This window comes from Alnus glutinosa, chromosome 14, assembly GCF_958979055.1.
Source record: "Alnus glutinosa chromosome 14, dhAlnGlut1.1, whole genome shotgun sequence".
In the NCBI taxonomy this organism is placed as follows: domain Eukaryota; kingdom Viridiplantae; phylum Streptophyta; class Magnoliopsida; order Fagales; family Betulaceae; genus Alnus; species Alnus glutinosa.
The window spans coordinates 21348780-21365336 of NC_084899.1; positions in this window are offsets into that span (position 1 = coordinate 21348780).

Genomic DNA, 16557 nt, shown 5'->3' on the forward strand with positions numbered 1-16557 from the left:
AAACTGCTGTTTCAACAGACACTTAAATCTGACCATCAGATCAAATAACTGTCTATAATTGATTAATAATAACCATTAGATCGTTATTAATTAATCTCAACCATTAGATCAAATGTGATTTGACCTTACAGTTTATTTATTTGATTGTCCAGTAAATCCGACCATTGGATCTACCTAAGAAGCATCCTATGGTTTAGATTAAACCACTAGATCAATTGATCATGACCATCCAAAATTGAAAGGTCATGATTAGATCGCTCCGAGCTCAAGTGCCAAGTGCCAAGTGCCAATACAGCCCACTGCCCACTGCCACGCGCGCGCGTGCGCGTGTGCGTCCGGTGCTTCGCACCGTACTATAGTATACGCATAAGAGTATACACCTAAGCATTACTTTAAATGCTTAAAGTGTGTTGGGCCTTATAAATGCCAACTTCAGTTTCTCTTTTTCCCATGTGGGACTATCTTCATTTAATGCTTTTAAACACCTTCCTTTTAAATCATTCCCAAGACATAATATAAATATTTATATACATATTAATTTTGAAAATACTTTAACAAAGAATAACACTAAACACATCTCAATATTATATATTAAACAAATATCTACATTTCATCCAGCAAAAAAGATTCAAAACTGATGTAGGGTGGTCTCCCAACCTTAGCATCACCACCGTCAGCTTGGGCTTAGTCAGCAGCATCATCATCATCATCATCAGGACGCTTGCCGAAAGTAGTCCCCCATTGCCTTACCATCACGCATCTCTCTTCGTGACACCTCTCAAAAGGCGAAAAGCACTCTCATAGGCAGTCATAGCCTCAGCTTGTTGAGAAGGGTCCAAGCCCAAGGCCAGATTCCGACAGGTCTCAAAGCCCCAAAGGAAGCCGAAGCACCAGGCCTTGTCCCTAATTTGGGCCATATACGACAACTGCTTCGAATAGTACTAAGCTTTCCATTTGTAGGCTCGGCACTTCTTCTTCAGCTGATGGGCCTCCGTCCGCTGCTCAGTCTGCTCACCCTCAAGCTTTGCATGAGCCTCCAGCAGGCCTGAACTCAAGGATGCCTTCTCTGCCTCCAAGCACAGAAGCTTCATATCGGCGGCGCATAAGGCGTCTTTTGCCTCGTCCTTGGATGCCTTCTCTGCCTCAAGCTTTGCATGAGCCTCAAGCAGGACTGAACTCAAGGATGCCTTCTCTGCCTCCAAGCACAGAAGCTTCATATCGGCGGTGCATAAGGCGTCTCTTGCCTCGTCCTTGGTTTTGCAAAGCTCGTCCAAGAACTTGGCATGCATGGCTTCCAACTGGGCAGCCTTATTATCCGAGGAAGACGCCCTCTGAGTGGCGGCAACAAGCTCGGCGTCCTGTTCCTTCAAGATACCTTTCAACCGAAGGTTCTCTCTCGGACTCTCGAGCCGAGCGCGGAGATCCTCAATCTCTGAAGCAGACGCCTTCACGAACCTCCTGTGGTCGGCAAGAAGACCCACTGCCCTCACAGCACTCTGAAAGCCAAAAAAGGAAACAGTAAGTAAAACAGGGCATGCAGTGAAAGAGAAAAAACGAGAAGATGATCAGATTCTCTCACCAGAACCATGGACTGCACCATCATCTCGATAAGAGCAGGCGCCTCCACTCCACCGGCACCCATGGTGTAATTTTTAGGGATGATCTCTTCTAGCAGTAACAGGGGATTGGCCCGTAGTGCCTGCTCACCCCCCGACGGAATGGCCGGGGCTTCGGGAACAACATTCCCCTCCGGTGCCTGCGACTGCTTACATTCTTTCTTTCTTGCAGGTGCAAAATGGTCACTAGAAAACTATTCTAACAAATCCCATACCCATAATGGTGCATTTGGGAGCAAAGAAACGGAAAAGAACTTACCGAAGAGCAACAGCACGAGAGCGGTAGCAATGGGGCTTCTTGACACCACCAGTGGTGGGAGCAGACTTACGGGCAGCCTAAGAGCGTACAAACAAGGAATAAAATTAACACATTTATTTTGAAACACAGGTACGAGAACAGACGAGTTCGAATGAAAAGCACAAACCTTGGCACCGAGCTGCTTCTTGGGAATCATTCCTCCAGTGGACTTGCGAGCAGTTTGCTTTGGACGCTTCATCTGCGACAAAATACCAACATTAAAATCTTCAGTTTTGTCAACAAAAAATGAAAGAAAATCAAAATACTTGGTGCTCGATCTCCAAAATTTCACCAAGGCGGTCCTCTCAGAAAATCATCCACATCAAATATAATGATCAAACAATAAAAATCCAATAAAATCTCACAATGCTACCTCTCCTAGATTCTCTCCGAACCAAAAATTAGGAAAGGCCAGAGGTTGGGGCCTATATGTAGCGTGTGACTGTGTGAGTGATACGCGCATCTTCTCCCAAAGCACTTCGGAAGCTGAAATGGGAAAGTTGGAAACAGGTCTTCATGGTTCATACGCATAGTCTATAGAAGCAGCACTGTGTTATCACTTGTCATTTCCTAGTTAACGTCTTATCATTTGAGTTCATTTCCTAGTTAACCATTTCGACAATATCCTCCTCTTTCCTTTTTCTCTCTCTTCTTCTTCTTCTTTTTTTTTTTTTTTTTTTTTTTTTTTTTTTTTTTTTTTTTTTTAGTGCAGCTTAAAGAACAAATAACATAAACAAAATACAGGGAACAATAAACAGGTAGAAACAAAAACAAAATCAAGCTAAGAGCAGTCCCAGCAAATCATTTATAACCCACTTTTGGCCAAAGTAGCTAACAGAAACCTTAAAAATACACCTCCAACAGATTATGCACACCAACGCTACAATAGCGTTTTGCTGCATCCGTGAACAGTGCAACGCCAATTTTATCTTTCTTTCTCTCCCCTTTCTTCTTCTCTCTCATTTGTCCCCGCATCTCTCTCTCTCTCTGTGTGTCATCGTTCCACAAGTCCTCAGCAACGAGGCCGAGCGAGAACTGCTCGGAGGCGGATCCTGCGCTCGGAGCTCCAAGTCCAGGGTTCGTCAATCACAAGGACATGGACTCGATTCTTCTTCCGGAGCCTCTCGCCGTCGCTAACCACCGAGCCAGGGCTGCGTCGCTCACCGTTCGTTCAGTTTCCAGCTGCCGTGCCTGCTTGTCTCGCGTCCCGGGCAAGGACTTCGTTTGTATCGCTCATCGGGGCTCCAGAGGTCCTTGGCTATGGCTTCCACCGGCACCTTGATGGCCAATTCCGTACCGAAGAATGGGATTTTTCTGGTTAAAAATTCATGGCCATGGGTCATGTGGACATGAGTGTAGATGCGTGGAGGTGCAGACGCGTGGCTGCGTGGCAGCTTAGAGATAGGTTTTAAACAAAACAAAAATAAAAAATAAAGAATAAAGAATAAAAATGCTTATTTTAATAAAATAAAGAGAAGTTTAGATAAGCTGATGGAGGAAGGTGTTAAAAAGTGGTTAGCTAATCTAGTAGAAGTGAGTTTTCGTTAGCTATTATAGATAAAAGTTTAGATAAACTGCTGGGAGTGGTCTAACAACTGAAAAATCCAACCAAGACTGATACTGGAGCGTCATTCTCGAGGAAATCCAAAAAGGTGAAAGACACTTGGTAATGCAGTCAATGAAAGCCTTGGCCCACTAAGATGGATAGAACTATAGGCAGTGAAAGAACTACCAAATACTTAGATATAGTCTAGTACTTTTCAAGGAAACCAAATAGACTAAGAAGAGAAAGAACGGAGGAAACGAGATCCCCATCACAGACAAAGAGTCTGAAGCCCAACCGATTTGGGTTAAGTTGAAAACCACAACACAACAACATCCAACATAAATACAGAGAAATTAACGAAATAAATCACTAAACCCAAAAATAAGCAACACCAGCGGCGGAAAAGGCTAGAACGCAAAGGCAGCGTGGCAGTCCAATGTAGGAGTGAAAGGTAGCAACATGTAACGAGGAGGCCAGAGATGATAGTGGAGAGGCGCTTTGATGAGTGAAGCTGACATAGACTGACAGATCTAGCTTTGAAAGAATCATATCTGAAAACTAAGATAGATTCGAGAGGTGGAGGAAGCTGCAGAGTAGCAGTGGAAAGGCTAATATTGCGATTTCAGGAGGATCAAGGATAAGACCTCATAAGAGGTGGAAAGGACTAGAGAAAACTCTAGCCAAACAGCAGCAGCATGCAAAAAGAAACAACGACATGAGAGAGGGTAGGAGTTCTTCCCTCCTCCCAGATCAATGCAAGTTTGGGAGTTCTGGTTTTTCTTTGGTGAGGAGAGAGATCGGACTTTTAAAAAAAAAAAATATTTTTTTTACAAGGATTCTCTATTGGTTTCAAATGAAATTGACATTATTTATTTGATGGTTAAGATTTAAAGTTGATACATTTAACGGTTTACATAATTTTACATTATTTAAATTTTTTAAAAGACTTGCTAATATTGACTTCATATATTTGAAACTTCTATCCCTTTTTCACTAACCAAAGAAATTATATTTGAAAAAAAAAATTACAATTCTCATATGCTAAGAGATTGAAAATCTTAGAGCACTCGCAACAGCTTCCTTTTGATTTTTCCTAAATTTAGGGAACTAAACTATTTTTTCTTTCCTTATTCAAATAATCTTCAGAATTATTACTTATATTTCCTATGCCAATTAAATATTATTTTTTACAAAATATAAATTCCTTACTTACCCTCACATTTTTTACAAAATCTCAACATTGTCCCTAATGAAAGGCAAATAGATGAGAGAGAAATATTTTGTGTTAAAATAATGAATATGAAAGCTTTAGCATCCCTATGCACCGGGTAGCAAACCTAACGTTTAGAGAACCTATAGAAAAGTTGTTGTAAGTGATTTTTTGTTGTTTTATATTTTTTTAATAATTTTTTTAGTTTTTTATTTTATTTTAATAATTTTATGAAGGGTATTTTTGTCATTAGGGGACATTGACATTTTTTTTGGTAGTTTAGGGGGGGCATTGACACAATTGATAGTTTGGGGGAACATTGACAATATGATGGTAGTTTAAGAGAGTTATGTGTACTTTTTCCTAATAATAATTGGATAGCCGAACCACCCCCAAAACTAATGGGGTGACGGGGCCACCCCAGACACCTGGCCACCTGAGGGTGGTTCGGCCACCACCATCCCCATACCACCCTTGAGTAATATATTTTTTAAATTATTAATATTATTTTTCAGTTGGATTATTATTATTATTATTATTTAATTAGGTTGAAAAAAAATTGAGTTTAGTTGAAAATATTGGAATTGGGTGTAAACGACATCCAAACAAGCCTCAAGGAGCCCAAATGAATGATTTCTGTTAAAGCACTAGCAATAGATTCCCAACTATTTTCTTTATATTTATGGAACAAAATTATTTTTTGCTTTCTTATAAAAAAACACTTCACAATAGATTCCCTTATATTTTCTTATATCAATTAAATTTTCTTTTTTTACTCTTATTTTATTCTTTTTATTTCTTTCCTACTTTTTCTCCCTTCCCTATATCAATTAAATATACATTTTTATATTAAAATAATACATTGTAAATGTACTGTGCCCATGTATATTTAGGAAATTATTGTATATTTTCAAGGCCCTCATGTATATTTAGGGCATCTGTTGTGAAAGATATTTTGTCATTTTGATGTCTTTCATTTCCACTTCCTCTTCTCTCTTTCTTTCTTTCTCTTTTTCTTTTTTTTTCGAGGATCCTCTCTTGGTTTAGAATTTTACTAACATAAGAAATTATATTAAAAAAATCTGGGTTCCATGCTTTTTAATAACAGCACATATGATGAAATTTAAACAACAGTATTCACCTAACAAAGAGTTATTTTGCTTTTAACCTTTATTTGGTCGCCCTTGTTTAACCATGGTTCCAAATGACTTCATGCCCTCCACCGTACGTTTTCTCTAACCCATCTGATTTTGTTCCTCCTCTAAATCTCACACCCTCAAATCGATGGATCTTTTTTTCTTAAACCCACAACAAAAGGCTAGAATAAATAGGTGGGAGAGATAGCACAAGGTCAGTCTCTCTTGAAAAATGTTTGAGGTTTACTGCTGACCAAAAACAATCATTCATGCGAACTAATCAAGTAGAAGAAGATTGACCATGCAAATAATTGCATCTACATAATACATACAAAAATTATAAATTAGACAATATAGGTGGGACGTGAAAGATACGAGTCAAAGTAGAGAAATAAAGCTAGAAATACAATATGTTGAATTATAATCCATGAATGGGTTAAATCAAGAAGGTATCCTGTAATAAATTACCGACTATGCTAGGTATATACTGCCCCGACTTTGTTGGTAATACCCTAAAATGATAAATTTCAAGAAAACAACTATTTATATCATCCACAATGGAGAGGCATTGAGAGAGAGTTTTTTCTTTTATTCCAAGTTTTGTTTCACTAGATGGAGTAGTACTGTGCTTTTTTTGTTTCTTTTATTCTAGCTTTTGCGTTTATTGTGGGTCTGAGAAATAAAAATCGTCCATTTGAGAGAAAGAATTTTCGAGGGGAAACTGAAACAGATGGGAGAGAAAAAATGGAGATTGAGGCAGGAAGGTGTGGTGTCATTTTGAACTATGGTTAAACAAAGGTGATTGGTAAAAGTTAAAAGTAAAGTTACTTTTTAGGAGGAATCTTGACCATTGTTTAAATTACCGCATATATGTTGTTATTAAAACTATGCATAAAAGTCAAATCCATTAAAAAAAAAAAAGTATGTAATTCTCGTATGTTAAGAAATACATGATAATCTTATATATTATATTTAAAAATGAGAAATGTTAAGACTTATTAATTTTTTTTTATAAGAGTTGGTTTTTAAGTGATGTGTCACAATCCCGTGAAATGGTGATGCATTTTTCAAAATAATTAATCTCATGAGATCGTAACACATCATTTGAGAATCAACTTTTGGAAAAAAAAAATTGAAGTTTATCATTTCTCTTGAAAAAATTGATCCAATCCAATTTGGAGGAAATATATGTCTAGCCTAAATTAAGATTTTTTTTTTTTTTTTTTTCATAGGCTTCTATTGGTGTTGATGAAATTGATGTTCCAGCTTTCAATCTTTGATAACATTTTCTTTAGGGGTGAAAAGGCAAGCGGTAGGCCTATACATATAGGGCAATTATAACCTCCCAATAACTGCTAACCACTTATAACTACGTACTAACATCAAATCGCATAATCATTTTTGTATGTGGTTATAAAAAACTGCTAACTGCCTAAGACGGGCGGTTAGCAGTTTTTGGGGTAGGGGTAGTTAATAATCGCTTACTTTTATATATAAATTATATAATTATTTATATTATATATTTAATAAAAAAACATAAGATCAAAATTGACATTGTTTTGGTATTAAACACTAGAACAACGTTGTTTTATCACTTCTATGTAGGTTTGGAATTACACGACTTTATGATTTGATCTCAAACTCGCTCGCATCAGTCCATCACGCTGTTGCTAACTCTCATTGCCTCTCTCGAATCTTGCCTCTACGAGCATTTTCAATGGGTTAGCTATTTGCAACTTTAGGCTATAATAGCTAAGTAAAAGCTCAAAAACCTCCCTCATTCGATTATGTATTCCAAATGCAAAATAGATTTATCTTGGATGTGTGAATAGTGTAACTCCACATGCATATTTTTTAGTATTTCTTTTGGGCCTCTCTCATTCTCTCTATTTCCCTTCTTTTCCTTTTTTTTTTTTTTTTTTTTTCTTATTTTCTCACGGTTGCTTGTGATTATAATTAATTAGTAATTGTTTTTTACTACTTGTATTGACATTTACAGCTTAAGCAAATTTGCGATTGATTTTGTGGATAGTTTGAGAAGCCTTGGGTTGTTTCTAATTTTGGGAGTCTCTTAATTTTTGTTTGTTGATGACCGAATCAGTTTTGCAGATCTTGGGATGGATGGAAGATCTTGGGTTATCTTGTTTTTAATTTTGGGAGTCTCTTAATTTTTGTTTGTTGATGACCGAATCAGTTTTGCAGATCTTGGGATGGATGGAAGATCTTGGGTTATCTTGTTTTTCTACAGTTTAGTTCTACAGAAGTGTTGTTTGTAGATGATTTTGCTGCACTTCATTCCAATTTGATTAAACTAGAGATTTTTGTAGAGTTTTCTTTATTAGGAAAAAAAATAAAAAAATTGTTCATCGATTCCAATTTGTTTTGGTGGAAACTGTTCATGCTGTTGGCAGATTTTGGGTTTTATTTGGTGTTTTTGGTGGATGAGTTTTTAATTAAAATGAATTTGCCATTTTAAAATTAAAATAATGCTATAATATGAAATTTAAAATTTCGATTGATTATATATTTGCCATAAATATGCTTGATATTGATATAAGGATTTTATATTTATACTTATCATTAGCACTTGCACCATGCAGATCGGCCGGCCACCTATCGTCCGTCACCGCGCCGACATCGAGCTGCCACCAACATCCAGCGGTCGGTAGGCAGTATAGATTTCGCCTACCGATATCGATTTGGTCGGTAGGCGAAAAGATTTCCTTGAAGTCGATTTTCGTACCAACCCGATTGAATCGACAATGTTATTTTTGTTTTTTGTTTTTTTTTTAATATTAATTAAAACGACGTCATTTTGTGTTATAAAAAGTAAAAACAGACGCCTTCTTCCATCCTATCAATTAATCACTCAAAAAGAAGTCAAGAACCTAATCTAACCTGAAAGGTTGAAACATTGTTAACCATTCAGCAAATAAAAATCTCAAATCACTCTTTGTCGTTTCCGTTTTGAGAATAGAAGAAAGTCAGATTCTCTCTCTCTCTCTCTTGCTGCTGCCAAGACCGTCAAACTCTGAAACTCATTTTTTTGACGTGTTTGACAACACTCTCATTTCACTCTCCATTTTTTTCTACTTCTCTCAAAAAAGTCAAATCTAAAGCATTCTATTTTTTATTTTTTTATTTTATATTATATCAATAATTTTTTATTACTATTCAAATAAAAAAACCTACTACAAAACTAATTTTTTTTACTTTTCTATAAAATAATTCTAAACTTTTTTTATAATTTATATTACATCAATCACTTCTTAATACTATTCAAACAAAAATTTAACAACACAATCATTTTCTTCTAGAAGTGATTGATGCACAATTCATATAACATAACTATCTCACAACCAAGACACATGAATGAGACCTAAGCATATATATCTTACATGTGAGTCATACCCGATATATTTTAGGGTTGTGAGATAATCATAGAAGGGTTGTAATTTTATTATTTCTTTTTTAATTATGTCTGTAGCCTACTCGTTTTCTCTTCTTTTGATGATATATAGCACACCGACTTTGACACAGGAGCCAAAAGTGGTTCTGCATGGCAATTATCTCAAGTTCTGCAGCCCTCCATAAAATACGATGGTGCTAATATGCTCGTCGATCAACAAGCTGAAACAGGCCAGGGTCCTTAGGATGGACGACATGGCTCTATCTCGGCCTCCAAGTCATTCTTAACGGTTTTTCACTCGCCCCGAACCTTTTCCCACTGGTCAAGAGCCTTCCTGAGCAGCTCCTCGTACTTACGGATTTCACTATATACATAACATGCATTTTGTTGAAAAATTACGCATCAATCTCATACCCATAATAATGCATTTGGGAGCAAAAAAAGGGAAAACAACTAACCGGAGGAGAGCAACAGCACGAGAGCGGTAGAAACGGGGCTTCTTGACACCACTAGCGGTGGCGCTGGTGGGAGGAGCCTTACGGGCAGCCTGTAGTGAGCGTACACAAAGAATAAAATTTATACATTTATTCTGAAACACAGCCACCTACGAGTGCAGACGAGTTCGATTGAAAAGCACAAACCTCGGAACCGCGTTGCTTCTTGTGAGCCATTCCTCGAGTGGATAAGCGAGCAGTTTGCTTCGGCTGCGAGAGAATACCGGCCAGAATTCAATTTCCTTATGTTTGGTCACCAAAGAAAAAAAAAAAGAAATTTTCAGGGAATTCAGAAATTTAACTCCTTATTATAACCCGCAAATTGAGTAGAATCCAGAGAACAATACAACTAAGAAACTTTTTATTTCTCGGCAACCAAACATACGTTCCTCTGAGAAAATCAACCACATCAAACAATAAAAATCCAAAAAGAAACTCACAATACTACCTCTCTCTCGGAAGCTGAATGGTTGTCATAGTTAAGTTCCTTCACGAGAAGCATTTAATTTCAAGTGTCTTTTTGAAATCCTTGTATCTAGTTTTATGTTATTTGTTAACTTTTTATGTTCTTCTAGAATGTACAGAACGTGGGTCATTTGAATGGGTTATTAGATAAATGGGTTAATTGGGTCGAAACAGTCTGTTAGTTTGATGGTTGTGTAGTCCAAGACTTAAGGTTATGGGCCTATGTTTTTTTTACGTGGGCCGAAACTAGTAGTTGATGAGCAAGTTAAAATTACTTCGGCTCTTATTACAATTTTATACAAAATACGTACCAATTCACAGGAGTACCACGTGGCACAACATGAGTGGAAAAGCTAAAGAAACAAAATTTGATAAAGAAATTTAATTATTGTTACGAGGGATTTTAGAATCTTTGCCCATGAGAGATCGGGCTAATGGGCTGGGCTAGAATTCAGTGTCCACTGTGATTTTGGAAGTAAACCGAGCTTTTGTATGAAAAAATTGATATTGGGAGTTGGGATTGTGGCAACCCGATCAAAAAATTTGATTCATAAGATCAAGTGACCCAGGATGAAATGCATACTTTATATTAACATATTAATTAAATCATTAAAGTTTCACTTTTCTATCGGTTTAAAATTTTAAAATAATTGATAATTTAATATGATGTTAAAATGAGTAATTCTAAATACTCATATTCCATTACAACTCCATACCATTAGTGCCACATTAGCCCAACGGTATGAAGGTGGGATGTGAGATGCGTAATTAGTATTATAAGTAATTAGATCGAACCCCGCATTCTTTCTCATCAACATAAGCTTTTGAAATAACTCATACCAGTGAGGTAGATGATCATTATCTTCCTCATTATAAGGGAATTACATCTTATTATCATTAGATAGTAACCTTTTGAAGATCGATCATCATTAGCATTGCATTGTTCTATTGTTAATAAGGAAAGTACAAATAGGATTTTAGTTTAAGTTTGGGTATAAGTAGTGATTTAATACAATATATCAGAGCAAAGATAATAAATTTGAATCCCCACTTTACAGTTTTCCTCCCATTTTAGTTAAATACCATTTTTTTATCCTCTCAAATTGATATAACTTTTAAAATTATCATTAGATTTGAGATAGATTACTATTAGATTTTGATTAAATAGTAATTTTAAAAGTTACATCAATTTTATGATGATAAAAAAATGATTCCTAGTATTACCTTTTTAGTTAATTATTCTATGTGTTGGGTTTTATTTATTGGGAGAACGTTTAAACTCACGCATGATAAGAGTGCTAGAAAATAATGAATATTCTATCTAATCAAACTGTGTGCGTGTGAGAGAGAGAGAGAGAGAGAGAGAGAGGTGGTTGTCTAAAGAAAATTGTCATTAAAGTGCAAAAATGATGAACAAAAATAAAAGGATAAAAAATAGGAGGACATGGACATCCTTGGCATGGCCTTGGCTAATTATCACCGATTCTACATTTGGTCAACAATGGCCCCAACAAATGGGAAATAATGCACTTGAAAAACGAGGTGAAGGGCAAAAGCCAATTAACGAAAGTCAAAGTATGTTGACATTCATGTGCATGGGCTGTGCTGGATTCAACTTCTTAGAAGAATATTAAGGCAGAAAAAGGTCGTGTTTTTTTTTTTTTGTCAAAAATTGATCCTTTTTAGTTTTAAATATGTAATTTTTAAAAATTACATATATTTTAAAAACAAATATGATCACAGTAGAAGTGGATGTTGAAATATTTAAAATAACATCCTAATACAAATATCTCTTGCATTGGCTGCCAAGTTTTGGCAGAAGGGCTTTGATATATAACTGAGACAATTGGAGCTGGGAATTCTGGACCTCTGGTGTGGTGGCTGGAAGCCAACTAGCCAAGGACCCACAATTTCCGATTTATTCCCGACGAATGGCACCCACCGGCCACCAGGCCTGGCACCACGTGCACATCAATGCATATCTTGATATCTACCCTGGCCCTGGTCCCCTTTGTCCCATTCTTTTTCTGCTTCTCTCCCTTCCCTTCTGCAACTGCCAAACCTTGAGCTGCATGCCTTAATTCTTCCAGCTGAACCCCCAGAACAGAAGACGTGTCTCTTTATTACATTAAAGTTTCAGACTTCCATGCCTCAGAGTCTCAGACAACAATTCATTGTTGTGACACATCAGAGATTGCCATGTGAGATGGGCATATATATTGTCAATTTATTGTTTAAGTTTAGATTACAGCAATTTGAGTAGTAATCGTGAGAGAATAATTTATATGGGACCATGTGTTTGGGTAAGTGGCTGAACAACTCAAAACTTATTCGGATATATGAGTTCTATATGAACTCTCTCGCAATTATTGTCCAAATTGCTCAAGATTCCAATCTCGGATGAAAACCATGCAATTGCACTTTTCTCAAGTAGGCATTGAAATCATATAATTGTTTATTTTTGATAAAATTAATCGATCATATTTACAGTTAAAATTTTATTTTGCTAGATCTAACTATGTGCATAGTACCACATCATTTAAAATGATATGGTGCGCAATGTATACACTATTAAATTTATAAAATCTAATATTGACAATAAAATAGAAAACATCAAAGTCCCTGCTTACCGTTTCTTTAAATGGATAAATAATGACCGGATATTGTCTATCAACAATTGATGAAGCTTATTAAATAAATAAATAAATAAACAATAACAATTGATGATGAGGTTCGTTTATTTTTATTGAGATGTAATTGGTTTCATTTTCTTGCACATTTTTTCATACAGAGATGAACAAGAGATGTGTAAGAGAATGAAAGTAAACATTTCTCATTTTTATATATAAATAAGATTATTTACAAATTAAAGCCATTCCAAATAGATCAATAAATAGTGAAAATAAATATCTTTCAAATTTTGTTCAAGTTAGTAGGGTCAAATAGTTTTTGTAACTTGAATTTAAATGGTATATGCAGTGTATATATGAGTTAAAATAAATTTTTATATGAAGACACATTTAACCCATATTTTTTTTTTTTCACTTTATTATCTGTTATATTTAAATATTTTAAATTGATGCAAAAAGTCATAAAGTCAAATTTAACCTTTCAATACCATGATTTGCAAATTTTATCTTTTGGCCCCTTTAAGTAGTCACCTTTAGTGGTTTTATCTCTATAATTATCTAATACTTATGAGATGAGATTTTACATATGTTTAATAATCAATAGAGTGTTCAAGAGTCTCAATACCTATTAGAGGGATAAAAATTGGCTCTAAAGTATTGAAAATGCTACTCAAATGCATAGTTTAAAATGTAGTCGTAGTTTAATAGAAAAATAATGTAATATGCATTTAATCTCCTAAAATCATTTTATCAATTTAATAAAGCAAGTTCATATATCAATTCAAGAATGCAAGGTGTCCTTGCTTTTTTCTTCTTCTTTTTTTTTTTTTAATGAAAAAAAATGTTATAATGTAACATAAAGGTAAAATTTGCTTTTGTGTTATAAGGATTGTTTTGTGTTTTTAATTTTTTGTTAATGTATTTTTTTTTTTAGAATAGAAAACAAAAATTTTACAAATATGGCCTAATACTTCTCTATGTATATTGGGCATTGGCCTATTCTGTGGGTCACATTGTGTGGAGCACACTCCATTGTGCCTTGTGGTAGTGCACTTGTTGTACACCATAAGTATTTTGAACATTTTTCTTCTTTTATATGTATATGAGATTCTAGAAATTTCACACATACAAAAAAAACTAACGGTCATAAAGAGATCGAGGAACGAGGTATATTGGGCATTGGCTAAATTTTTGTGGGAAATAATGCACCATATTTGCGTCCGTGTGTATGTTCTCTTTTTTTTTTTTTTTTTTTTTTTTAAAAAAAAAAAAGGAATAAATGTATTTTTGGTTTCTATGATTCGGCTGCTGGATTTGGCTCGAATACATAAATTAAGGTTGAGCTCGAGCTGAGTTTTAAAGGCTTGTTCGAATTCAATTTGTTAAGAGCCTAGGCAAGTTCGAGTTTAGCTCGAATTAATATTAAAATTCAGTACAATTTTAACTTTGATCTATATTTCACATTATAAATAGAACGTTTGTAATATTACATATATAATATTTACTATGTTAATATTTATACACTAAAATTATAAAATTTTATATTTATAAAACTTTTATATATATATATATAAACGAGTGAGCTAACGAGTCGAGTTGAACTTATACAAGCCGAGGTCACAAGCTTTGTTCGAGCCTAGCCAAGTTTATACGAATATATCTCATTTAATATACGAGCAGATTATTATATTCACGAATGACTCATTTATTTTTCAAACCGAAACCGAATCGAATTTAAGGGAACCGAGTTTACGAACAGTTAAGCTCATCTAACACTCTTAAATGCGACATATTAATAAATGCTATCGACTTTTTCTAAAAACATAGATGCCCATTAACAGCACAAAAGAACAAATGCTGCCCTACCATACCCATGTTATAACTAAATATATTCTAGTGTTCCAACTGTGTTTTACCAACCTCAAATCTGTGTCAGTCAATGATCTCCTGTTTGAAACATTACCGGAGTGCACAGGTTGGGCCACCAACACCCATGAAATTTCCAAGGTGCACCACTCACACTCACACTCACGCAAACTGTCAAATTTTGAAGCTTCCTTCCCTCTATTCATCATTAGGTTTACTATTTTTTTACTGTTATTTTTCTTCTTCTTCTTCTTCTTCTTCCTCTTCTTCCTTTCTTTTTTCGCACTCGATCGCTTTTGATCACTTCCTCTTCCCTCTTTTGACCCTCAAAACAGCAAATGGGGGGATGCTTTTTAGAAGATTCTCATACGAGAATGGGAAAAGCTCTGCACTTCCTTCGGTGGCCATTGGATTCTTTTTGTTTCTTTTTCATGACATGGATGGCCTTTACCTTTTCCGTCTTTTCCAAAGCTCTACTCAATGACCCACAACTATTTTTCTTCTCACGTCACACGTGGCAATTACTTAATACAAGAAAGAATTGGCTTCCACCTCACTTTTGGCCATTACTAGATAATTAATCAAGTGTGATCAATGTAGCATTACTAAAGAATATGAACTTTTTTCTTTTTTCTTTTCTTTTTTTTTTTTTAAGTCCTTTCGGCACCCTAAAAAGAAAGGAAACGGATTCTCTCCCTTATAAGTGAAGGGTAAAATTATGAAAAGACAAGACAATTTTACTCTCCACCTATAAATGACCGGCTCCTCCCCAAATCCAAGGAAAAAAATTATGTACAGAATTCAATAAATACTTTCAAATTTTTGGAATAAATAATGTTATTATTCATATAAATTTTATATTGGTTGACGTGACATGTTTCAAGTAACTTTCCATCTAAGTCACTTATAAAAAAAAAAAAAAAAGTCATTTAAAACATGTCAAACGTTAGCTAGTGTAAAATAGGTACGGAGGATTAGGCCTAGGTGCTGTAGTTTTTTTAACGGTCCAGATTAATTTATTATTTTTCTTTTCTTTTTATTTATTTATTTGTTTTAATAAAAAAACTTAAAATTCAATATGAAGCGTAAAAAAATTACAGCACCTTTATTCATAATCAAAACTCAACCTTCATTTACTTACCAAAAAAAAAAAAAAAAAACTCAACCTTCATTTAGGGATAACTTTGCTTTGAGTGGGCAGGCCGCGATATACTACCGAGTTGGTGATTGGACAGGGTTTTCAGTGTAGATGGTTATGGTTAATTACCGGATTTCGCTACTTGATTCTAATTAATATAAGCCTCATGCTTCGTTTGGTTCCCGGAATGGATATTTTATTAAAAAAAATAAATAATTATTACTGAAAATGAGGAAGAGTGGAATGAAATAATTATTTCAATTCCTTAATTTGGTGACAATACACATATCACAATTGGATTTGATCCAAAATTACCAAAAAATCCACATAATTTCTTATTTTTTTTAAAAAAAACTCAAATCTTAAAATATACATGTATTAGACCCTATATATGTGGGTGACAGATCTGATATAAATTCTTTGTTTTTTTTTTTTTAAAAAAAAATATAAGTTTAGTTTGAAAAAATTAAAGAAAAATATGGGTTTTTTAATCTCAAAAAATTATTTTCATGGAATAATTATTTTAAAGAATAAGTCATTACCAAATAAAAAAATAGCTATTCTAACCGAATAGTCATTCAATTTCAAGAACTTGTTTCACGAACTAGCTAGGCTTTAATTTTTTTCCTGAGTTGAAGTGCAAAATCAACTCGGTCTCCTCAAACTGTAATCAACCTTTTTAAAGGAAAAGACAAGAATATTGGGCTTGACTTGAAATTCAAAATCAGGTGATCACTTTCCCCAACTTT